General features: G+C 50.2%; 1 protein-coding gene across 6 annotated transcripts in view; it reads left to right on the top strand.

Moving 5' to 3' along the window:
- Positions 1-25,043, top strand: part of Large1 (LARGE xylosyl- and glucuronyltransferase 1) — a 496,807-nt gene that overhangs the window by 13,124 nt on the left and 458,640 nt on the right. The window contains exons 2-3 of one of the 6 annotated variants that reach the window (XM_058574199.1): positions 9,723-9,851; positions 10,154-10,456. The exons of 4 other annotated variants lie outside the window; for them this stretch is intronic. The gene's annotated coding sequence lies outside the window, so the exon portion shown is untranslated. The remainder of the gene's footprint in view (positions 1-9,722; positions 9,852-10,153; positions 10,457-25,043) is intronic. One more of the 6 variants, XM_058574198.1, reaches the window with a different exon arrangement.

Genomic DNA, 25,043 nt, shown 5'->3' with positions numbered 1-25,043 from the left:
CTCCGGCCATTTCCTGCTACTGGGTACTGGGTGGCTGGGTCCCTTACCCTGACTCCTGCTGCTGCCCTGGCTGTGCTGTCTGCCGACATCTTTGACTTGGCTACATCTTGCCTTTCAGGAAAGATGTCAGAACTCAGCATCTTCAGGTGCACCCTGTACCTGGGATGTGCTCTTTCTTTTAAGAGCAGCAATGGTGGTTGCTTTGGATTTCGTAGTCGTTATGGGCCAGGTGTATTGTAACCTTTTCTGGCTTAGTGTCCGGGATGCTGTAGGTGAGGTGGCGGGAATTTGCTTCTCAAGGTATTCCTGAATCTAAAGAATGAATTCCTCCCTTGCCCCGCCACCAAGAACTGGAGTGGCTATTGCTTCTCCTGGCCTGCATTGATGCTCTCCGGAAACCTGGTGGTGGTGATGGAGCTGAGGTGGGGACACGGTCCTGCCATACCTGGGTGTGTCTTCACACAAACCCTTCAGGGCAGTGTGCTGACGTGAGGGGGAGGGTGACTAGAAGATCATTGGTACCTTTCCTTCCTCTTCCCTCCCTCAAGCATTTGACTCTGGCTTGATCCTTGGGTGCTGATGGATGCTTTGACCAGGGCTTCTGTTTAGTAGGTTTAATACCATTTGACATTTCTTAAAGAACCAGATACAGGATGCCAGTTATAATTGATTGAGAAATATCAGACGGTTCTGGGGAGTGGCTCTGAAGGATTGGGTGAATTTGTGTAGAAGCTTAGCAGCAGCGTCCAAAGACTCCATGCACAAACACACACATACTTATGTCAGAATATTTAGTACTGCCTCTGATATTTCTGAGGTCCATTTGGGTTTTTATTGCACTGCCCTTGTAAGCCAGGCATGGGTACTGCATGAATAAGTTTGCTCAGCAAATCACAGAGCTGTGGCAGAGGAGTCCTGTGCCTGTTGGAGGGTTTGTGTGACCCAGGCACTGACAGAACTTTATCAGCTTACCGTGGCATGAGGCGTTGGTTGTGTGGGTCATGACACCCCGCTGCTTCTCCAGAGGTGGTCCAGGGGAAGCAGGAGATGCTTTCTCTGGTTATAGCTTTTGCCATTTTGTTTTCCCTTCTGCTTGAGTTTGTCCATGAATCCTGTGGAAACATAGCCCTTTTGATCTCATTAAATCTGTTAATGTGTGTGTACTGTTGAAGACACACTCAGTAGTGTTCGCTGTTGTAGTTGCTGCTATTTAGAGCTTTGTCACCATGTCTGACCCCTTATTGTATAAAATAAGGATGCAAATGGCATGCTTGCCCATTAGTCACCTGAGACCATTTTCCAGGAGTCTTATGTCCACTTGCTCTTTTCTCTCATAGGAAGTTTGGGCTCTGACAGGTAAAGAGATGAGAAACTATGAAAGGTAGGAAATGGCTCTGCCTTAGCAAGCTGCTAGGAATACCCAGTGATCCTGGTAGTAATTACAGCTACCATTTGTAGAATGCTACTTATGTGCTTGTGGGACGTCCTTTTACATGCATGATGCCTTCTGGTCCCCACTACAACCCCCTGAACTGAGCACTTTGATTTTAGAGGTAACGAAGGAAACTGAGGGTTGGAGAGATTGTTATTTGCTGAAATGATAAAGCTGGAGACCCTAACCCAATTCTGTCTCCAGGTTATTGGCTTTTCATCTTTGTCCTGTTATTTTCTAACCCAGGTATCTTGATTTTGAAATATGGTGATTCTTGACGTTGGACCAGGGAATACACAGGTATGAAAACTTTTAAGGAAATCAACTTCTAGATCTTGAGCCTCACATGCATGCCCATCCTGACATGGACCATCCTGAGACCACCCCCTATCTACTCCGTGGTTCTTCTCCTAGTTTCCTTTCCTAATTTATAAAGGTACATCACTTGCCTCAAACTAATCTTACATTGGTGTGTTGTTCTAGGTATAAAAATTATCAAGAAGGGTGCCAAAGAAAGGGACTATTGAAATTGCAATACGAGAACCTTCTCTTCCACAGGGCTGCTCCTTCCCCTGTTTCTTTTACCTGCTGAACTAGGTGCTACAAACAGGGAATTTGGGTCCCTTTCTCATGATAAGAAGTACTATAAATTTTTGAATACTTAAAAAATAACTTGCGTTTGAATTTTTAAAGTGAATGATGGATATCAGATTGCTAGATTCCATTTAAAAATATGATGTGGGAGTTTTATTTTAAAATGTTAATGTTTACCATGTGCTCAAAATTATATCCTTAGAAATTATTTAGTGTTTGATGAAAACTTTAGATGTTAGCCTAAGAACAGGCAAGATGGTACAAGTTTTTCAAATTTCAGAATAAAAAAAGCTTGAAGACCAATATCCTATATACTTTCCCCAACATACTGAAGTAAAATTACCAAGTAGTTTTAAGTTGTTTTTGTCCTAGACCTTTATTTGCCTAAAGATTTGTTTCCATAGAATTTCAGAGACATCAGTCTCTCCTACAGCTCATAGATTGCATTCCTGATTAAGGATCCTTCAAATTATATGGGGATTCAGGAAAATGAGAACACACTTTAAATTTTGGTGAAACTTTACACATATATTTAGACGTGTGATTGTGTATACCAGAGTATTTACAAACTCATTAAGAACTGAGGCATAAATGATAGGAACTTAATTCATACTCATGTTGAGTAACATCAATAACAAGTCAACTTTATCTGCTCAAGTAACTGAAAATAGAGGGAAGCATCAGGCAGGGTTGAATCCAGGTTCCCGGTACTGCTCCCTCCCTTGGCTCTGCCTTCTGTGTTAGGTTCAAGATCCTATGTCACATCCCTGGAGTGGGTTGGATAAGGGGGTGAGTCCTCCGTGCATTATGGGTAGAGTGGGACAGGGTGTTTAGGCACAGAGTTCCAACATGTTCAACAGGAAGATTAAGATGTTGAAGTCCTGTCAATCAGATCCAGGCTCTCTTCTCTAGCCCTGTGTTCTCCTGGCTCACCCACTACCGCCACACCAGCCCGTGTACCGACTGCTGTTGTTCAGTTTGAATCAGAGCTTATTGTTTGGGAACACCTTTTCCTTTAATAGGAGTGTCAAGAAGTCAAGGTACGGTGACAGGAACTGGTTGTAGGTTTTGCCAAAAATGCTTGGGATCAGATAGTGAGAATCTGAACCTTCTTCTTTAGGCTCTGTGCTACCACGTTGGAATTGTGGCGTTGCCACTGCAGGTCGCAGCCTCCTTGATAAACTGGGAGAGTGGACTTTGGTTGCAGAACGGGTTCCATGACTTTTGGGGGGACTGCCGTGAAGGCTGCCCCATGATGGGACTTTGACATTGATTTGAAAAGCACGTGTTAAGCTGGTCCCCTTTACTCTTTCCATGGAGCAGAGGATTAGGTGGCCAGTGGTTCTCTAGGGCTTTCGTGGTGCTAGTACTGCTGAGTGTGAGACACCCCTGTCTTCCTGTTTATGTGTCTCAGGGAACAGATTTTGCAAGGGCAGGGTTTCGTGAGTGCGTGGACCCGGTCACGAAAGGCCACTGTTGTGTCGGAATGACTTCCCTTCTCACCCTGAGCACACCCCCTTCCAGGCTGTGCCGATGACAAACCTGTCCATTATTCTACCTCGTCAAGAAGTTGTCATCGTTCTCGCTCCTGCATTAATTATTGTTTTAACATGCCTTGTGTGCTCATTGTCTGGTCTGTGTTTGTAATGGAACATCACAGCTGAAAAGATGTGCGGAGTAGGTTGCTGCTTGTCAAATTGTAGTCTTTTCATGTCAAAAACCCATAATCACCCATTTAACTTTTGCTTACCTGCAATCCAAAAATTTCCAAAGGTAAGGCTTTGGAAAAGCTAATTGCTACAAGATGTGATTAAAGTGTACATGTGTTAATATGGGATGAGGATGAAGGCCCGAGAGATCCATATGTGTGTTACCATCCATCCCCTCCTGTGCCAGTGCAGATCGGGTTGGTTGGGGATTGTGTTCTTGGAAAGCCGTCGAGTCCCTGAGAGAATAGGACCCAGGGTCCGGAGGTTTTGACAGGAACTGGTTTTTTATTATTATCTCTGTGTTGAAGTTTGCTAACTCATCTTGGGTAAAGGACTCAACTTCTTTGTGTTAGTTTCCCATGACTGCCATTACCAAGTACCACCCTCTGGTTGGTTTAAATCAATAGGAAATTATTGTCTCACAGATCTGGAGTCCAGAAATTTAAAATCAAGGTGTCTCAGGGTTGTCAGCACCTTCCTTGCTTCTTCTAGCTTCTGGTGTTGGCCAGCAGTTCTGGTCATGCCTTTGCTTGTGGACACCTCCCTCCTGTCCCCTGGCCATCTATCTGTACATCTCTGTGTTTACATTTCTCCTTTTTATACAAAGACCAGTAACATTGAATCAGGGCCCACCCTAATGACCTCATTTTGACTTGATTACATCCGTAAAGACCTATTTCCAGAAAATGTCACATTCTACAGAGGTGCTGGGAGTGGGGGGCACAGTTTAACTGGCCATAGTCTCAGAGCTGGTTTTCCTCTGTGAAGCACAGTTTGTCAGCCGTTCCCACCTTCAGTGTAAACATCAAACACAATCTAGAAAGTGTCCTGGAACACACCTGGTCTCCGACTCGCAAGGTCTCTGACTTATGATGGTTTAATAGGAGTTTTTGATTTGAGGATGCTGTGAAAGTTGTATGCATTCATTAGAAATCACACTTTGAATGTGGCATTTGGATCTTTGCCCAGTTGGTGTGGGGTCGCCCCTTCTCTTGAGATGCTGGACAGCAGCCTAGAGCCGTGGCTTCCAATCATCGGGCTCCCTCAGAGGGGTCAACAGCTGTACTGTACAGCTGTGTTGCTGAGCTGCGGTGGTTGATTGGTTAGGAGTATTATTGTCCATGCATTTTTGACATATGATATTTTCACCCACATTGGGTTTATCATGAAGATAACCCTGTCATAGGTTGAAGGTCACCTGTCTATATCCTCTCATGAAGGCTGGAGACCCCATGAGATGTTAGATGCTCTTCATTCCAGATATGTGATATGAAATAAGCATTTGGGTTTGACACATGATAAGTTCTGTGAGTTTTTTCAATTAAAAGTCCTCTGGGATGTCTGAATGTCTGATTTGAGCTGCCTGATCTGGGGCAACTAGGAGCCCATCGGTACCAGAAAGGAAGGGGAGCCCATCCAGAGGTGGAGCTCAGCCCCTTAGAGTCTGGGACTGCTGGGTCACCTGCCTCATCCTGGTTCGATGGCCACTCACTGCTGCCCTGTGGTGTCATTTGGGCATAAATCCTGAGAAGTCTGTCCCAACTCTTGAATCTTTCATGGAGAGCGTGGGAATGTATTTTGGTTTTATCGGTTTGTTTTCATGAGCTGTGTTTTGATATTCAAAAGAGGTTCACTCAGGGGCAGAGGCTAAGAATGTTTTCTGATGGTGTTTCTCTTTTGCTTCTTCCTAATCACTTGCAATTGTAAGGGGAAAAAAAGGTACAAAACAAACACAACAACCCTCCAGACCCTCCCAGTGACATTGAAAGGACCTGGTTCTCTGCCTTCCTTTTACATGCAGCGTGGTAGAGTAGAGTAGATTGCTGTCTGAATTTGTTTTTTTTTTTTTTTTTGAGATGTCTAAAGTGCTACAGAAAGCCCACTTCTCCATTAAACAGGTCTTAGCATATTCTCGTCACTGGATCAGGATTTCTGAGGGTTGCAGGGGCCAGTGTCAGTTTGCTCAGATTCTTTCCTTCGTTCCCTCATTCAGTGAACGCAGAGCACTGGCCAACAGTGATGTGCCAGGCGCTGTGCTGGGCACTGGGGTGAGGAGAAGAATGAGACCATGTCCCTGCTTGCGTGCCGTGTTCTTCTGGGAGGGTCGGTTCCCCGTGACCCGGCTGGGTTGTCCCGTAGCCCTCATGTTTCCAGGCAATAATACCTCTTTTGCCACTTGCCACCTGCAGTTCTGAGCTAAAAGCGACCATATATCTAACTCCACTTGGTATTTATTGGGTTGTTACACCAAATTTTGCAAAGCCAGAGGCACCGCTTGGTTGGAAGGAATCTTCTGTATTCCACCCGCAAGAGGCTGCTCAACGGGCTTTGATGATCCGTAAAACCCAGCTCCACTTCTAGCACGGGAGAGCTTGTAACTTTTTTTTTGCCTTTTCTGAATTTGAGGCCTTTATAGAGGATTTTGAGAGTGGGGCGCTGTCGGGCGGGTTTTATGTCATTGCCTCTCACACGGGCGATGAAGTTCCGGGATCAATTTCGCTGCACGGCCGCCCCGCGCTCTGCTGCACTTGGAAGCCTTACATTGCGAGAAGTGCTCTTTTCGTGGCGAGATTCAGATGTGGTAATTGAAATGGGGATGCCTGAAAGGACTGTTGATGTCCCCACGCCTGCACTGTCGTCTTGCAGAAGAGCCGAGGGGATTTGCTCCCTTGTTCACTTCTGAGGGGGAGGAGCCTAACAGACAGTCCTGCCAGTGGCCCCCCACAGTCTGTCCTTCAGGACCTGTCCCCCATTCTCTTCCTGATGGATAACACTGGAGGAGGTCTTGACAGAATTTACAACGAGCTGTCTTGGAAGACAACATGTCAGGGGCTGAGGGGGCGGAAGGGAAGGTTTCTACATGGATCCCAGAAGGAACTGGTGGGACGTGTCTCGGACGGTTGCATAATTCTATCTTAAAATGAATGTAGCAGGAATCCATTTGGGAGAGGAGGAATACAAGTATTATTATTAAAGTGCTTCACACTCCTCTGCATCTTGTCTAAAGGTAGGATCCTTAGGGCTCCTAAAAGGCATGAGGTCTGATTGGCATATTTTGTGGATGAAAATCAGGGGACTTGTCCAAGGTTACCCCAGCATCATGGCAAAACCCAGACCTCCTGACTCCCAGCCCCTTGCCACCTCCCTCCAGCCTGCGCTGCCTCCCACATGAATCAGTGGCTCTTTGAAGCAAGACTAAAGCTGTCCTTGGGCACGTCACCCTCCAAAGAGACTCTGTGGCCCTCCTGGTGATGGTTGGGTGGCCGCTGCTGTGCTCATGTTGACTCAGGAGGAATGGCAGGACCCGGTCTTGTTTTTTAAGCAGGGTCTCACTGCTGCGATTATTGAATGTATCTTTTAAAGATGAATATAAAACAGCTACCCTCCCAAGGAAATCATAAAACAAATTACGCCCTTGCCACCCAGAACTACAGAGAAACAGCAGGCTGTTGGCGGCGTAGAGAGTAATGGTTGCAATATTAAAACAATGAGGGGGAAACCGGGATCCAATAGCTGAGCGCAGGCAGGAGAACAACCCCGTAATCCCCCAGGGATAATGGGTCTCGACGACAGGCCCCTGTGATTTATTGTGCTTAATGTACTTATTTTTATTTGTGCCCTTCAACACGGAGCTTTGTCACTGAAGAGATTTGGTAATGGCCTGTTTGCAGTCACTTAGGCTCTGTAATAAAGCGCCACACTTGGGCTGTCTGTAGGGCTCATTGGCATTCCCCTCCCAACTCCCTTCATGGGCTGAGATGGGATGGGGGAGATGGGGACTTCTCCCCTCTCTGAGCTTCCCCACCAGGCTACCCATCCTGGCGTCTGTGCCCGCCCAGGCCCCGCCTGCCCCTCTGGTTTGTGCTGCCCCAGGACAGGGACAGCCAGGTGCAGCATCGCGCAGCCCTGGGAGGTCAGGAAGTGCCGAGATGGATGTTGGTGCGGGTTGCACAATGATGCAAATGTACTCAGTTCCACCCAACTGCACCCCTCAAAACGGTTGAGGGAGGAACCCCCCCATCCTGCCTATCATAATAGATGCCTGGGACTTCGTCTTCATGCATCACCAGTGTGAGTTTACTGCTTACAGCTTTGGGGGTAAGTAAAAATAGCAGCGGAGGAGTGGCTATGTAAGGTTTCCCAAAAGAATGGGCTTGATTTAAACGCTGTCTTGCGCTCTGATGGTGGCAGAGGCAGCAGCTGGTTTGCAAAGACGGGTGTGTCTCATCGACAGTTGTGAGTCAACCTGAGGTTTTCCTTTCAGCTTTTTCCTGGGCTTTTGGGAAAGGGAAGCGGAAATTCTCCCGAGACTCCTCAAAGCACCGACCTCCTTTGGGCAGCACCGTCTGTAACCTGCTGAGGTTCGGGCAGAGAACTCCAGGGTGGCAGCTGGGAAGTGCCTCGAAGTGCCTTTTCCCGCCTCCGGTCAGTCCAGTCAGTAGGGAAGGTGCTGTTCTCTGTTGGGTCTCCCACTTGACTTCCATGGCATGGCCGGGGAGAGTGTTGGCTTCATTCTGCTGGCCACGTAGCAGAGAAGGGCTCCTTTAAAGGGTAGAACCAGCAAAAAAAGGTCAGGATTGAGCCCAGGTGGGTGTTGCAGTTGAGGGGATCGGTGTCCTAGGCTGCAGCAGGGTGGCAGCCCCACTGGGAGAGAGCTGCGCTCAGGTGACACTGCTCTCAGCCACTCCAGCACCCTTTACCCTCCTTGTGCCTCATCAAAAGTTTCTAATATGCTCCCAGGCCATTCTGCTCCAGTCCAGACATATTCTGGCCTCAGCTGAGTCCCTGGCACTCTGGTCCAGTGACCAGTTTTGGTTATATACCCCAAAGAACTAAAATCAGGGACTTGAGTGTACTTTATTTGTACACATGTGTTCGTAACAGCATCATTCACAAAAGCCCCAAAGTGGGATTGACCTAAGTGTCTATCAGAGGTCAGATGGATGAACAGGAGGAGATAAATACACACAATGGAATATTATTCAGCCCTAAGCAGGAAGGAAACCCTGTCACATGCCAAATTTGGGGACATTACACTGGGTGAAGTAAGCCAGTCACTGAAGGACACACAGTTATGATTCCATTTAAAGGAGGTTTCAAGAGTAGGTAAATTTATAGAGAGAGAAAGCAGAACCGTGGTGGCTAGGGCCTGGGGCAGGAGTTGGCAGCGTGCAGTGGACAACAGAGTTTCAGGTTGGGAAGATGAAAGTGTCCTGGCTGAGGGTCGTAGGGATGGTTGCAAATGACGTGAACTGACTTCTACTGAACCCTCCAGTGGTTAAAGTGGTCACTTTTATGTTGTGTGTATTTTGCCACCATGAAAAGAAAGACTTGGCAAGCAGACTCTAAGGGTGCCTGGGATCCCCACCTCCTGGTGTTCACACCCTTGTGTCATCCCACTGTATGTGCCAGGGACCTGTGACCTTTTGTAACCACCAGACGGCAGCAGAGGTGGTGGGTGCCACTTCTGGGATCACATCCTGTTGGCGTTTGTAAGACCCGCATCTTGCAGGCAGGGTCCCTGAGGGCTCTTGTTGCTGCCTTGATGAGGTTATCATGTGGGGGGAGCCCACTCAGCAAAGAACTGGGGGTGGCTTCAGCAATCCAGCCATCAGCTAGCAAGAAGGCACTGCATTCAGACACAGGGAACAGGATTCTTACGGCACCGTGAGCTTACAGGTGGACTCTCCCTCGAGCTTCCACCTGGTGACACTTTGTAGCCTTATGAGACTCTGACCCACTTAGCTGTGCCCAGACTTATGCCAGAGCTACAGAAACGGAGAGCACAGATGTCTGCTGTTGCAGGCTGCCAACTCGAGGGTAATTTGTTACACGGCAATAGATGACAGATACATGGCCTCCCAGGAGACTCGCCGGAATGGATTCCATCCTGGTTCTGTACCCTGATCACCGGAGGCCTGTGTCGTCTTTTCTTGTCTTCTGGAAGGGAGCAAAAGAATGAATGGCCTCTTTTTTCTGTCTTCTAGTTACACTCGAATACATTCATGGTGAGAGCCCATTGACCTTCTTGGTTCCTTCCCGTGCTCTTCCGGCCTCAGGTTCGCCTGTCCCACCTGGAGGCTCGGGATACCAGTTCCCCCCACCTACCTGTGCAGGTGAGCTCTCTCCCCACCCCTGTCTGCATCTCTCCTGCTCCAGTGCTGTGACCCTGTGTCTTGCCTGTGCATTAACACAGAGGGTTGAGTGAGCAGATTTGGGGGGTGGACTTGATTTCAAATATTCTGTCCCATTTGTTGCCCCCATAAACTGCTAAACGGCCCTAGAAATTCCACTGTGGTATGTAAGCTGTCCTTGGACCGACTCCCACATAATAAATTAAAAAGATCTGCTGCCACTTTTTGAGCACTGCCATATGTCATCCACTTGGTTAATGATTCTCATTGTGTTTGCTCAACAGTCCTGAGGAGGTGGGTGCCGTGGGGCTCCATCTACATAAGACACAGTGAGGTGTCTTTTCTTGTGACCCAGAGTTCATATCTGGCCAAAGCAGGCTTAGAACGCCATGCTGTGCTCCTGCGTGCCTGAGCTCAATGCCTTGGAAGATCATGGAGAGATTTCTACAGGTCCTACCTTCTAGTTTTGCCTGGAAGATAGAGTGGCTGCAACAGAGGCCACCAGGGTTTCTGAACATTCACTCCTGTGAGCCATGTGGGGTGTGGTGGAGTGGAGGCCCACGGAAATAAGAAGGGGAGAAGAAGCGGTAAGAATGGGGTTTCCTGGGCTGGGGTTGTGGCTCAGTGGTAGAGGGCTTGCCTAGCATGTGTGAGGCCCTGGGTTGGATTCTCAGCACTGCATATAAATAAATGAATAAAATAAAGGTCCATCAACATCTTAAAAAATAAACCAAAAAGAATGGGGTTTCTTACTGGAGTGGGCTGCCCTGGTGGGGAGAGTGAGGGGCCACCGTGGTCTCACCTTGGCTGAATTTTGGAATCCTTGGGGAAGCTTTAATGTATACCAACGTAGTGCCTGCACTCTACACCACAAATGTTGGTTTGTGTGCATCTTGTGCACAAAGATCAAAAACTCCAGGTGATGAGGGTTCGTGGCTAGATTCAGAACACTGGGGCATAGGGTCTCTGTATGGTGGACCTTGAACAGAGAAGGTGGAGCATCAGGGTGAGGGCATGGTCCCACCACCAACCCAGCTCCTCTCCACTGGGCAGCAGACCCTGTGAGCTTAGAGACTGGCACTGGCAGAGGGGGCTGTAGGATGGGCTTCCGGGAGCTCATGCTTTTGCTTTGGAACTGACAGGTCCCAGCATATCAGTATCTTCAGCTCACTCCCTACTCTGCACACAATACAGGGTGCAGGGGGTTCCCGGGGACGGGGCATATACATCCAACAGGCCTTAGTGAGGCGCTGTCTGTGCTGCGTGGATTACCTTTGGCCTTGCCTAGGGTTAGCGGTTACTCTGGGTGTCTGGTTTTGCCAGGCTCCCCAGGTACCTCTTGGTGAGGAGGATTAGATCGCAGGGAGCAGGCAGGGACCCCGTGATTGTGTCTGCTGGGATGAATGGCGAGCTGATGAACCTGCTGTGGGTGTCCCGTGCAACTTAGTTTAGTGGTCAACTTCAGCACCTGTTGAGAGGACAAGCACAGGGAACCTAAGGCAGCTTGAAGTAAGTAAAGGGTTGGGCAATTTTTCACCCTATTTTAGTATTTTCTGGTAAGTCCCCCTCTCCTTCCCTTCTTTAGCCTGCTTGTTTTCTTCCTGTAAGAGAGGAAGATGTTTTTTAATGTGCTGTGGAGTCCATTTGAATGTGAGCTGTTGATGGAGGGGTTTGTCTTCAGTGTGTATTTGTTGGGGGGGATGAGTAAACAGTGGTGTGTAGCCGTGGGTTGTGGGGGCCACAGGGGAAAGAGAATCATTTAAGATTTATTCTGTGATGGGTCCTAGGAGGAACTGCAGGCCTTACTGGGGTCAGGGAATGCAGAGGGCTCCGGCTTGTGTTTGGTTTTCCTCCCCCATTGGAGCAGGTGTCTTCTTTCACAATTAGAATGCTTTTCTTTTTTCTTTTTTTTTTGCCCTACCTTGTCATGGGAGATGACACTTCTGCAGACTTTAGTCTTTTATGTGTTCTAAACCGAGCCCTTTCCCCTGCTGTGGCTTCAATAATGCATCATTTCATAAGTTCATGGAATTTAATGTGCCTCTGCTCAGCCTCCAGTCTCGGCTAGGTAGTTAAATGAAAATTAACCACTGTAGGTTGGGCTCAAAGTCACCTCTTCGCCTTCTCCTTTTGGATCCCCTCCCCTCTCTGCTGCCCCGTGTGTGCAAAACAACGTCCCTTTTTCTTTCCTTGGTGTGGCGTGTGCAGGACGCTCCCCTGGGTGAGTGGGAATATTGATTTATTTCATAATCCGAGATCCATGAAAAAAATAACAGTGTGAACGTACAAGTTTTTGAACTGCCGCCTCTCCAGCTGAAGTACAGTGGAGTCTAGGGACCTGTAGCAAACTAATATTTAACGAGAGTGCTACTGTTGTGCCGCATTTTGGATTCGCGGTGGCTGCCGGTGAAATTGGCATGTGTCCTGACAGGGCTCTGAAGTGGGCTCCATCTTCATTCCCTTCATTCACTTGTTCACTTATTCAGTGCCTAATGATCATTTTATATGTATGAGGCACCCGGGTGGTGGATGTGATAGGCTATTTGCATTAATGGCTTCCATTCTTCACAGTTTTCTGAACTCCTGCCCGCTCTCCTTGATTTGGCTTTGGACTCGACCACGTGACTTGCTTTGACCTGTAGGATGAAGTGGAGGTGATGGGGTGGGAGTTTGGAGCCTGTACCAGACAAGATCTGAAGCATTTCTGGTTTTTTTTTTTTTTTTTATGTATCTTTGCATTTGCCACAAAAAGAAAGCATGCCCTGGATGCTTGGAAAACAGCCTCCAGTCAACCTGAGAGCCTTCAGTGAGAAACCAAGCCTCCTGGAGATCCCCCGAGTCCCAGCCAACTTGCAGATGCTGAGCAGAAAGAAATGATTGTTGCCTTAAGACTCTGGTTCCTCAGGCAGCATTGTTATGCAACCGATGACGGACACAATGGATATTGATAGGATTCCGTCATGGGTCCCCTTGGAGAGAAGTCTTAGAGTTGGGTGATGTTGGTTGGCGGGTCAGGACGAGATCATGAAGGGCCAAACAAGATACAGTTCCAAGTGGCCTGTGAGAGGACTCAGTCAAGAGAGTCTGCAGGAAGATTGATCCGAGACCTCATGGGGGGGTGGCCTTTGAGACGGTGTTATTGAAGTCCTGAATAGGGGAATGTTGACCAGGATTCTGGATTAATATATGGTATTTCAAAGTTGATTCCCCATTGAAGCCAATGCATTGGTACATATTTCCCATTAAATATCGAATGACTTTGCTTTCATTAAACCAAAAATTATAGCTAAGTTGATGTCAGGGAGCCACATTCCCCTCTGGGAATAGCCAGAATTTGCACTGCTTATCACACAGGGTCACCCAGCATAGATCTGATGTACCTACTGTGTGCCAGGGGTGGGTTGCTAAGCATTTTATATTTGTAATCTTATGAAATCATCATCATTGTGTGGATGGTCATAAATGCTAATAATGTTATTTCCATTTTCCACGTAAATTAGCTAAGCCTGAAGGGGAAGGTCACTTGCTGAAGTTATGCAGGCACATCAGAGTCTCATTCCACTCCCTGCCCCTGTCCCTGTCACGATTGACATCCTCACAATTCGTTTTTGAATCACATAGCACAGTGTCTTGCACACAGCAGGTGCTCAAAATATAACTGCTTTGCAGAATGGAATAGATCTAAGAAGAGGGAAAAGTGCCTTTCACCCATGTCTGTGTGGCTGTCGCAACCTAGGAAGGAGGTGAATTCCTGAAGCAAATCCACTGGCACAGATATGGAAAGCACTTCGGGTGTCTGGGTCAGGGAGAAGGGACCCTTCATATAGTTCTGGAAAGATGACGTCTCTGGGAGGGGCCAGCTCTGAGGCAGTGTGAACAAGGAGTCTGAATTGGCCGCGGGAGGAGGAAGGGCTTGCTGTGTGCTTCCCTGGTGCCCCAGGTGTCTTCTGGGTCAGGGCAGATGCTCCGAGCTGTTGCTTGAGGGAGGTGGGGGCAGTGAGTCTTCAGAGCAGCTGCGATAATAAACTTCCCAACACGTGAGCCTCTGCAATCTCAAACCCTCTTTTTTCCAGCATTAGGGAAACTGAGGCAGCACCCCAAAAGGAATTACGGCCCATTTTGTCCTGAACAACCCGGAGAACCATTGCCTGAGAAGATGGGCTTATCACCAATATAAAGATGCCTTGAACGGACCTGGGAATGCTGCAGATATAAAATAAATATGAAATAGCCCATAATAGTCCAAACACCATAGAGTGATTCCCTGTGGCTTTCGGTTTTTGCAATGATTTACTGATGACTCTCAACTCGACCCAGGCCTGGATCTGCATTTCAACTCCAACATGCCCCTGTGAGATGCTGGTGACATTCTTTTATATTCTCTGAGCCTCGGTTTCTTCAAAGAAATACGAAAAAGAAAACATGGAATAGGCATAAAATCTGTATCACAGGGTTGTGCAGGTTAGTTTTTTAAAAAGCTAATAGTTTTTTTTTTTTTTTTTAGGACCAACTGTGTGCTACCCATTTTCTTTTTTGCTTCTGTGTGAATCAGTTCACTTGACACTTTTAATCCTCACATCACACTCTGAGATGGAATAAACATGGTGGTGGCCTCCACTTTGGCACCACGGAGTTCGGTAGCTTCCCATGGCTACTGGGCCAGCTGTAGGGGAGACCCTGGGATCTGAACTGCAGAGTGACGCGCTCGGCCCTCAGCCTTGCTAACTCCGGGCCTGGAAATGGGCAGGTGCATGTGGATTGCTAGTTCCCCATCCACTTCTTTTTAGAGCTGGCCTCTGCTCTTCTCTCCCAGTCCTGAGAAACTGTCGGTCAGCTGGGCGGGGAGGGCTGGATAGCACGGTTCCCAGGGTAGGGGGCAGAGACCAGTGTCCTGCCTGCAGCACCGACATGCTGGTAATTCATTTGCCAACATGTTCTCATCTGCCCACCACGAGATCGCACAGTGCACAGGGCGGGGACGGTGTCCGCTTTCCTGGACCACGGTGCAGCCCCGACTCCCAACTGCATTCCGAGCACTCAGGAAACAGCAGATGAACGAAGACTCTTGCACACGCCTCTCCTGCCCCTCTGTGCTGGTCCTTCCAGACCACTCTTCATTCCAGCCCCAGTTCACATGGTCCCATCTCCATGTAGCAAAAGCCCCAGCTTGAGTCTGTCTCACTGTGAAGTGTATAGAGTGGACGTGGAGGCTGGGAATGGAGGCCCCTGTGAGTGCTGTGCAGTCTTCTTTCTTTCCTCCCTGCCCATGAGCCCTGTGGGACACCAAGCCCAGGGCTGGCCTCCCGGTGTCATGTCCCCTCAGAAAATGGCCTTGACATGAGTAGACCCAACAGAGGCCCTCTCTGGGAAGTGTGACTCAAACCTCTGCTGGAACCTCACAGGGGACCCAGAAAGAGAGGTTTATTGAAAGAAACCATTTCTCGGAATTTTCCAATACAAATTATTCCAGCTCCAAAATCTCAGACTTAGCGATGGGTGGACTTCAAGGGATATGCTTTCTTTTCTCCCCATGAAAAAGATGTCACAGTGGAGCCGAGGAGAGCTGTCAAAGCACAAAAGTCCGTGGAGCCCAGGAGGGAGCTCGTTCCTGGACCTTTGCCAGGGAAATCGTCAGGACGGCTGCGCTTGCCAACCTGACAGCTCTACCAGGGGATGAGCGGGGAGTGCCCAGCTGCCTCATTCATGTTGAGTGGCAGGAGGGAGGCGGGGCTTGGGGGAAGGCCCAGAGTACAAAGGAGAGCTGAGACGTTCTGAAGGGAGCTCTGGAAGCATTGGAGGGGCAGGTGGCAAGTGGCACCTGTGGTTGATCAGGGTTGGACGCCTACGGTTTTCTTTTGGGAAAGTGAGGAGGGTCCTGGAGGAAGCTAGGCTATAGGACCGGGCTCCACCCTTATGACCTGGCTGGCCAGAATCCTCTGACGCCATACCACATTGGGGGTGTGTTTCATCTTATTCTGGGGGGACACAGATATTCAGGCCACAGCAGATCTCATTTGATATTTGCCGACGGTCGATTCCCTTCCTGTGGACTTCTGCCTCCTCCAAGCCTGGAGAACCCTGCTGTCTGTCACCCAGGTTCCGAATCCGCCTTCCCCACCACCTTGCCCAGATCAGCACTTGCCCTCTCTGGGCTGTGTGTACAGACCTGCCAGGAGGTGTTCTCAGTGGATTTTTAAGGCTTTTGGGAAACGGTTTGGTGAACTTCTTCCTCCCCTGCTGCACTGGAAGCCTCCTGTGGGCAGGGGGTGTCTGCACCTGTTCTATTCTGAAGCACCCAGCACAGTGCCTGACTTAGTGTTCAATACCTATTTGGTATTTAAGTTGTTTTTTTTTTAATTTTAATATTTTTCCATATTACTGTTGAAATAACCTTGAAATAAAAAGAAGTAAAAACTAGGGTTCCTTTTCTCTAAAAGTGACCCCTTCTCACTCAAGGTGGAGGAACTTTCTGTAGGAGGGATGGGCTGCCCTTGGGGCAGTGTCTGAGTCCTGAGGGCCAAGAGAGGGAAAGCAGGAAGTGGATCTGTTTGGCTCTTTGCTGAACACCAGGGCACAGGTCCATTCTGGGCCAGCTTCCATGGGATGCAGGAAAAGTGACACAGCCTGCACCTCGACCTGGCCACTCACCTGAGATGTTCAGCTGGAGGGACCTTGCACTTCAGGGCGGACCTCTGGATTTCATGTCTTTTTATGGTATCAAGAGACTCAGGCTCCAGGGGGAGGTGGCTAGGAGGTCGTGCTTAGGCATCGACCTGGAGGGAGCCTTTCGGTGGACTCAGCCATCTGTTCCGTCATAGTCACACCTTTTGTTGCATGGCCTTTGCAGGTTGCAGAGCACACCAGCCCTGTGTTGCCGTCTCCGTATCACAGGGCCCTCAGTGGGCACCTTGCGGAGTTGCTGTGCCGTAGCCATTCCTGGTTTGCAAGATTAACAGCCTGAAGAGTGCATGTGAACTTGGGACTTGGGAATTCACCAGGCCCTTGGCCACCCCAAAGTCAGTGTCTGCCACCCCGTGCTCCTGGGCTCAAGTCAGCCTGCGTTTGCAGGGTCCCCGCCACAGAGGGTCAGTTAGGATTCCAGCTTGACATAAGGTGCCTCGGATCTGTCTGTTGGTCCCGAGGAGCGCAGCGTCTCTGTGGAAGGCGGCCCTCACGCCACGCACACCGGGGTCGCGGGCAGGGGCCGCTTTAGACTTTCTGATCCGAGGGGATGACTTCTCACCTGAGCCTGGGTCTCTGCCTGGGTGAAATGGGGATCAATGAGTTTTATCAGATGATGAATATCATTCCAAACCCGCCCAGCTCAGCCTTCACACACATCCCAGTTAGCACCTGGGCCTCCAAAGGTTTTCCCTGCCTTTCTGTTGAAGCCCCCCCATACCTTTTTCTTTCCTGTGGAAGGCCTCTGTGTTGTCAGTGCCATCCCAGGCCTGGGTGACACTGTCCCTGTGCTTGGCCGCATCTCAGAAGCTGCAGTGATCCCAGCTTCAGGGCAGGGGGAGGAGGATTTGAGCAGTCAGGAAACTCAGGGTTGGGCTTGCCATTGTCCCTTGGAGAGGGAGGTTGTCTTTGGGAGCACGTGCACAGGTAGGGCAGGCTGGGTCACACAGGAGGTGGGAGGCCCTGCCCCGCCCCGCCCTGCCCTCCCCTCCCTGGGCAGGTGGATTCCGGTGGGTTGCCGCCCTCAGCACGTAAGCAGTGACCTCGAGCATCTGGCCTCCCCGGGCCTCCCCAGTCTGGTCTCCCCACTGTCCCCAGCATAGTTGTGACATTCCAGCCAAACTCTGGGTTCCTGGCAGTGGCACGAGGCTCCCCACGGCAGGCCCTTGCTTGGCAGGCACCGAGTGAGGCTGTGGAGGGGATGTGGAGCTTGACACGTGGGCAGCTTCTCCAGCTGCCTCATCCCCTCGAGAGCCATGTGAAGCGCACACTCAGAGGAAAGGGGTGTGACATAGGGCCACCCAGGTGACCTTTGCAAATGTAGAATGACTTTGCAGTCCTGTGTTCCCAGCAGCCTGGAGAGAGAGTTCAGGGGTGACGGGGAGCCGGTATTGGCTGGGGCTGACCCTGGCTCCCTCCCTGAGCCAGCAGCCTCCTCCTTGGGGTAGGGTGGCCAGCGGGGACCAACTCTGGTGGACTGGCCTCCACACCTTCATTTGCTCAGTGAGCAGAATGAGAGGCTGTTGGTAAATGCAGTGATAGGAGTCTCTCCCTCCGGTAGCTTTTCAGCTACGTGAAGGGAGCAGATGAACAAGCTGCACAAAGAGAACATTTGTCCTCCTCTGATGACAAGTACCCTGGCCGGGGGGAGGGGTGTGGAGTAGGCTTGCTGTTTTTAGAAGGTTGGTCAACAGGGAGTTGTGCATGTGGTTTGAACTCATACCTGAAGAATAAGAAGGAATGAGTCATGGAGCTATCTTGGGAAAGAGCTGAGGCTGAGGTAAGCGCAAAGGCCCTGAGGTCACTTCTCAATTGCTCAGTCAGAGACCACAAGGGGGTCATATGCCTGGGAGAGAGAGAATCCCCAGAAAAGTAGTGGTAGATGATGTCAGAGAGGAGGCGAGGCCCATTTGTGCAGGATCTCATGGGCATTGGAAGAGAGGCAGGAGCCGGCTCGTATTTATCAGGATTGCTTGGCTACTCCTGTGTTGCTGATTGTCTGTAGACAGCAAAATATAGGCAAAGAGACTACAGAGGAGGGGCTTGCTGTCATTGAGACAGAAGATGAGGGTGTTTTGGGCCAGGATGGGTTATTAAGGGATCGACAAAGAGTTGAGCCCGAGTCTCTGTTGCTTACCTTCTCTCTAATCCTGGGGTGAGTCGCTTCAGCTCATTGACTTTGATTTTCTCAGCTCTACAATGGAGATGATGATGCTGGAACGTCCCAGCATGGTTGCACGGTAGCCAAGTGTCGCCTAGGAGCGGAGGGCCACTTCCCTTACTTACCTCCTGGTGCTGGAGGTTGTTGCGCTGCCCCTGCCATCGCGTCATGCTGAAAGGTGCCTCGCTGCTGAGGCTGAAGCAGATCCCAGCCACTGCCTGCTGGACAGGCGCCTCCAGAGTTGGAGGCCGGGAGTTTGAAGGTTCTGGTCCAGCCTGCCCCTGTTCCTGATTTGGAATCCGGGACAAGTGGGAGGAGTTTTCCCATTTCCAGCGTAATTCGCCCTGTGGATTTGAGGAGGGGCAGGAGGGATTTGGGATCCAGTGTGAGAAAAATTGGATTGCAGACTGATACATTAGGAGTGCTCCGCCTGCCTGTCAACCCCTGTAATTTGGGCCCCTCGGTGGAGTTCAGGGTGATTAGAACAGAGAAGGGGGAGGCGCAGCAGGAGTTATGGAAGTCCTGGTCCGGGTGTGAGCAGGGCCCCACCTGCTCCCCCCCTCCCCCCCGGGATCCCATCTCACGGGCTCCTAGGGGGGTTCACGTGGGGTTATCAGGTGCGTTTTGCTACTCTGTGGAAAGCATGAAACTTTCACTTGCAAAGTACCTTATTTCCAGCCCCAGTCACCCTTTATATGTCGAGATCAGGATTGCGGGTCAGGCTTTATGAGTGACAGAGCCATTGCTGCCCTGCTGAATTTTATCTTTGCGTTTTTCCTGAGCTTTGACGACCCCCTGCTGCCCAGAGTCTGGGCTTCCTCTCCCCAGCCCCCCGGAGGGCAGAGGTGGGAGCTGTGGGGCATGATTTGGATACAGCCAGACTGGCCTTCAACATAGGCCTCTCCTGGGTCCAAGGTCCCTGGCCTTTTTCACTGAGTAGAAGGACAGAGAGAATTGAAGGGGGGCCCTTTCGTTGGGGAGGAAGGGGCATGGATCGCTACCCACTCTACCGAGGTTCTGTCGGAGGAGGCTTTCAATCCACGGCGTTTGTCTGTACTGGGCGCAGGGTCACCTGAGGACATGTGTAGTGTCCACCTGCTACCAGGGATACAAGTCCTCTGTACCACTGTGTGTCCGTTCCTACCAGGAAGGTGGTCACCCCACTCTGGGGCACCTGTTCCTTTAGCAGCCTCTTGAACCCTTGTTGTGATACCGTGAAGCCCGTTTCCTGAACACCCCAGGATTAAAAGGGTGGAACACTGTAGTGGGGTCTCTCCCCGAGTGCAATCCCTGGATCTCGATTCTGCGTGTCCTAGGAGAGAGTGCTGCTAATTCAACAGAACCAATTAAATTGGGCATTTATGTTTTGATGACATTAAAAAAAATTGCCCTGATTAATTTGCCATTGAAAACATATTTTCATAAAATAAGACTTGTCCTTTTCAGCCAGGCCCCCATCCGTCTTTAAAAGGATCTGTTTATTCCCTGTGTTTGAGAAACACCATTGTAGTGCTTAGTGCTGGTGCGTTTTTACCCCCGGCTTCTCAGAGTCCTCTTGGTGGGGAGGTGTAGACCCGCCCTCCCTCCAGATGCTCAAATTTCTTTTGAGTTTTCCACCTGCTCCTTTGGAGAGCTGGAAGTGACTTCACCTGGTGACCCCGTGCAGGGACCTCCCGGGCCCGGGCCTGCTGCGGGCTCTGAACAGTTTGCTCATTAAGCCAGACAGTAAGCCAGGCCGCGTGTCTGTGTGTGACGCTCCTTTTCCGGCCCCAGGGGGCTCATAACTGTGCTTCTGGAAACCTGGTACACAGGAAGGCATCTGGAACATTCGAGCTTCCATATGGGAGCCTGTCAGGGAATGTCATCGTGCTTTGGCCTGGCAGCCTCCGTGGCATCTTTATTGAAAGTTGGAAAAAAAAGAAAAGCTACTTGGAAAGTGGAAGGGGACCATTTGGAAGGATGACATTGATTATTTGCAATAGATGACCCGAGCACATCACCTTAGAGATAAAACCTTAGAGATAAATACAAAAGTGCATTAAGCATGCAGCAGGCCTTCAAATAAAAAGTATCTCGTGACACATGGAAGGCATCCTTCCTTTTCTTCTATCCCTCTGCTGCTGTGCTCCCAATGCATAGCGTGACACATAGTGGGGCAGGTGGGAGGTGGAGCGGTGCAGTCACACCAAGAGAGTCTGTGTCACAAGCAAGAGAAGCAGAGTGACCATGTCCACATGGACAATTTTTCTAGGATTTAAGGCAAGATCTGTATCAGCTGATGGTGGGCACTTCTGGTCCTTCATCCTGGGATGGGCTGTGACTTGTGCACTGATCTCTTCCAACTTTGGGGTCTGTGGAAGTATCTAGTACATTTCTCAATCCAGCCTCAGTTTCCTTGTCTGAAAGCGGGACTGAGGACATCAGCTCATGGGACCATCACGGGCCGAGGAGACGTCACACCTTAGGTTATATCCCCTCTGCTCTTGACCCCATGGAACATGTAGATAGATTAGATTTTGATCAAGACCTTCTACCCGGCCTTTCCTGGGCTCAAATATTCTGGAAAATACGACAGTCGTGCTGGGCCCTGAAGGCTGCAGGACCTTTTTTTTTTGCTTCAGCTTAAACCTGTTTTCTTGGCCACCGCAGAAATAAGAGCATGTTATTGTGGGTGGACACAGTGTGAAGTGCTCGATTAACCCAGCAATTAATAAAAATGAAGAGGTGACAATTGGTGTTACCAGGCTACCATCAAAAGCAATGCACTTGGCCTCCCTCCAGGCAAACAGATGGGTGGAAACGCCACCCGTGGGGAGGAACATCGGAATTCGGAGGAGGGAAGCTGGTTGGGAAAGGGACTCGGCGAGGAGCAGGGTATCAGAGGGGTGGGTCGGCTGACCGTCTCATTCATCTAATCCACAGATGGCGCTGGGTGATTCCCAACACAGTGTGACACTGTGCCAGGGGTCCAGGAGGCCTGTGGGGTCAGGCGTAGCCTCCTGTGAAGAGGTGCACACTGTTGGGGGCTATGGAGGGGGAAGCAAGGGACTCTAGTGCATCATGGTCAGTGCAGGGTGGACGGTGTCTTAATTCGTGGGTGACTGAAGGAAGGGACAGCTGGATTCATGAGAAGGGAGAGAGCGACACGACACGGAGTTTATGGAGAAGTCAGCTTGAGCTCCACGATGCAGGTCTTGCCCTGTAAGACACAGCCACCATCAGTGAGCCTGGTGGCAAGTGATGACACATGGGCTCTTTGTCTTTTCCTGGGGCAGCGACCTGCAGAGGTGCTGGTTCAACAAGCGGATGCAAAGCATTAGGTGATTTAGTGCCGGGGAAGGAAGTTAGGCCCTGCATCTGGTTACATCCAGGTGAGTGGTGGCTGCCCCTGCTTCAGCCACATGACCTCAGTCAAGCCCCGCCGCCCCTCCCAGGACGAGTTTTGACTTCCACAAATTGAAATTTATGTATCTACCTACTGAGACATGACGTTTTCTCTTGTGAGCTACAAGGAAAGTTGTTTGAGGGAAGAAAGTGCCTTGAATAGAAAGCCATTTTGAGAAGGGACTGTAGCCACACGTGTGATGTGAAATTTACCAGTAGCAAAATTTAAAAAAAAGAAAAAAAGATGAAATTAATTTTAATACTATGTTGGATGTAATGCAGTATAACCACAATATCTCCAAACTCAAGACTTTGCATTCTTTTTTTAATAACAGTTTGAAATCTGGTGTATATTTTAATTCGCAGCAAAGCTCCATTCAGACGAATTGTATTTCAGTCATCCAGTAGCTGCAAGGGCTTCTGGCCGCCATGTTGGACAGGGTGGCTCCTGGTGGGCACCAGTGACACAAATAAGGTGACTCTGCAGGGCAGGTGACTTCTTTGCTCCGTTCTCCCCTATCCTTTCCAATCCCTTTCTCCGTCCGTCGCTCTTCTGCAGCTCCTCCTGTGAGGAACAGAGAGATAAATGGCCAGTGGAGACCACAGTGAATGCTTTGTGTAACTGGATTTTTACCGGAAAAGGAGGCTGGGATGAGTTTCATGGAAAGGCACAGGGGAGGAGGGGAATCCCTGGGAAGTCATAGAAGTCTTGAGAATAGTAGTAGCAGCTCAAGTATATTAAGCATTTATTTTATGTCAGGCACTGTTTTCCACATCATACTGGACCATTTTATTTAATCCTTCCAGAACCCTAGGAAGTAATCACCTCTCCCATTTTGAAAACGGGATCACTGAGGCAAGAGAGGTTAAGATACTTTCTCAGAGTCACACAGTAAGGTTGGAACTCACATTGAGAGTGCTGTGGTGCCATTACCTCAAGAAATCCTCAGGGAAAAAAACATGGAGGAGGCTTTGGGCTTCCGTTTGGCCGGGACTTGGTAGCTTACTCCAGAGAGGCTGGAGCTCGAAGGTCCAAAGGAACCTCCGCCCTCAGCTGAACCTTGCAGTGTTGTTAAGAGTAAGTTCTGTGGCAGTTGTACCACCTGGGCACTCGGTCCCTTCCCTTCAGGCCCACAAAATGAACTTTTTTAAAAGAAGTTAGCCTTGTTCGCGTCTAGATCAGTGGCTGGCACACAGGAGAGGCTCAGAGGGGTCGACGGAAGTCAGTGAGCAGCTCTGGAGGCCTTGGAGGGGAGGAGCTGAGTCGGCCAGGAACCCCCAGAGGCCTTCGTGACTTTGGGGTTGGCTTTATAGATGTGGCCCAGGGGAAGGGGCTCAGGAGGAGACATGACCTGCCTGTTTAGATGCAGAGTTCCTGCTGAGCTGAGGACAGTCATAAAGGCCAGCGGATATGTCCCCTGGCAAAGCCTTTTTCCTGTCAATTTTTTTAAATTGAAAAGCAGCATGGTACCTAGGAGAGTGCAGAAAGAACAGGTCAGGGGTGGGGCATCCCCAGGGCCCCATAGATGGCTTCATGGGCCCACAGTATCGATGGCTGGGACTGCCATGGGGACTGGGTGGGGTCCAGGTGTTCACTTCTGTGCTCCTGATGGTCTCCAGGGCTTCTGACCTGGTTCCAGGGGCGTGGAACACACGAGAAACTCAGGCTCCTGGAGGTTCTGTGACTTACCCAGGACTCGAGGCCGGAGGTGAGAGCTGTGTGCTCCAACAGCTGCCTTCTCGACCATCCCATACATTGTTTTCTATGACCTTTTATCTAAAATCCCAAGATTGGGACATTCAGGTTGAGCTGGGGGTACCTGGCTTGGGGCTGTGGAGGAACCAGCCCAGGTGCAGGGGCACGCCCAGGCCCAGGGGGACTGAAGCCCGCTTCTCACCTGCCAGAGTGACATGGCTGGCAGGGTCCATCCTGGATGGGGCTGCAGGAGGTCTCAGGCCAGGGAGCATGTGGGTTCCTCACTGTTCTCTACTTCTGACCCCCACTTGCTGGGGACAAGGGCTCTCAGGCACTGGCCAGGGCAGCTCCCAATTAAACAAGTCAAACAGCTCATTCCCGCTAAAGTGCTCCATGTCTGAGTGCCAGTAAACTCACTCCCCGCTGCAGGGCATGGCGGGGTCTGCTGCCTGGGGTTCAGCATGAGTCAGTCTCAGGGGATGCCGCAGGCGTGACCCGCTGAGGAGGGCAGCCCTGCCCAGCCTGGAGTCCCCCTGGAATGCTCCAGGATGGCATATGTGTTTTAGGCAGAGGAGCTTTGCTCTCTGGCGTGGCCCTCTGCCCCCACGGTTCCCTGATCAGGAGGGACAGGTGGTGGCTGTCATTCTGCAGTTGGCCTTGGCCTAAGAGAACTTGGCCCATGTTCTGGAATGGAGCTCCCTCCTGCCCCTCCTCCCCCCAGCTCCTTTGGCCTGGAGACTGCCGCTTGACCCGAATAGCCACGGGCAGCCAGTTCCCCCAGCCTGCCTCATCCCGCAGTCCTGGGGTGGGGAGCGGGCGGAAATGTACGCCACTGTGCTAGGTTCCATGTCCCGGGGACTGAAATTTAATTCAGAAAGACAATAAAATCACCCTTCTGGAGGCAGTGGGAATCCTCCTGAGTGAACCAAGAGTCCACGCTTACCCTCTGCTGGCCACTGGGCCAACATAACATCATAGATTGTGTGGTGTCACTCTGGAGCTGGGAGGCCTGGGGTGAAGTCCACATCCTTTGCTTGGCTGTGTGACCTTAGATGAGTTGCTTGACTTCTCTGACCCTCTATAAAATGGGGATCCCTACCTCCTGAAGTTGTAAAAATATAATTAGTCCATGTGAAGCACTTAGAGTACTGCCCAGCAGGTTGATGGCCCCATGATCATTCATAGACTGGGATGGATGATTACAGTCTTCTGAGCATTTAGATGTAGTGGGTAGTGTGTCAGTCCCTGTTTC

The sequence above is a fragment of the Marmota monax genome, unplaced genomic scaffold (assembly GCF_021218885.2).
Source record: "Marmota monax isolate L192 unplaced genomic scaffold, Marmota_monax_Labrador192_F-V1.1 WCK01_AAM20220418_F8-fsc00051, whole genome shotgun sequence".
NCBI lineage: Eukaryota > Metazoa > Chordata > Mammalia > Rodentia > Sciuridae > Marmota > Marmota monax.
Note: the sequence above shows the minus strand (reverse complement) of the source record. Positions and strands in the feature narration are given on the sequence as shown.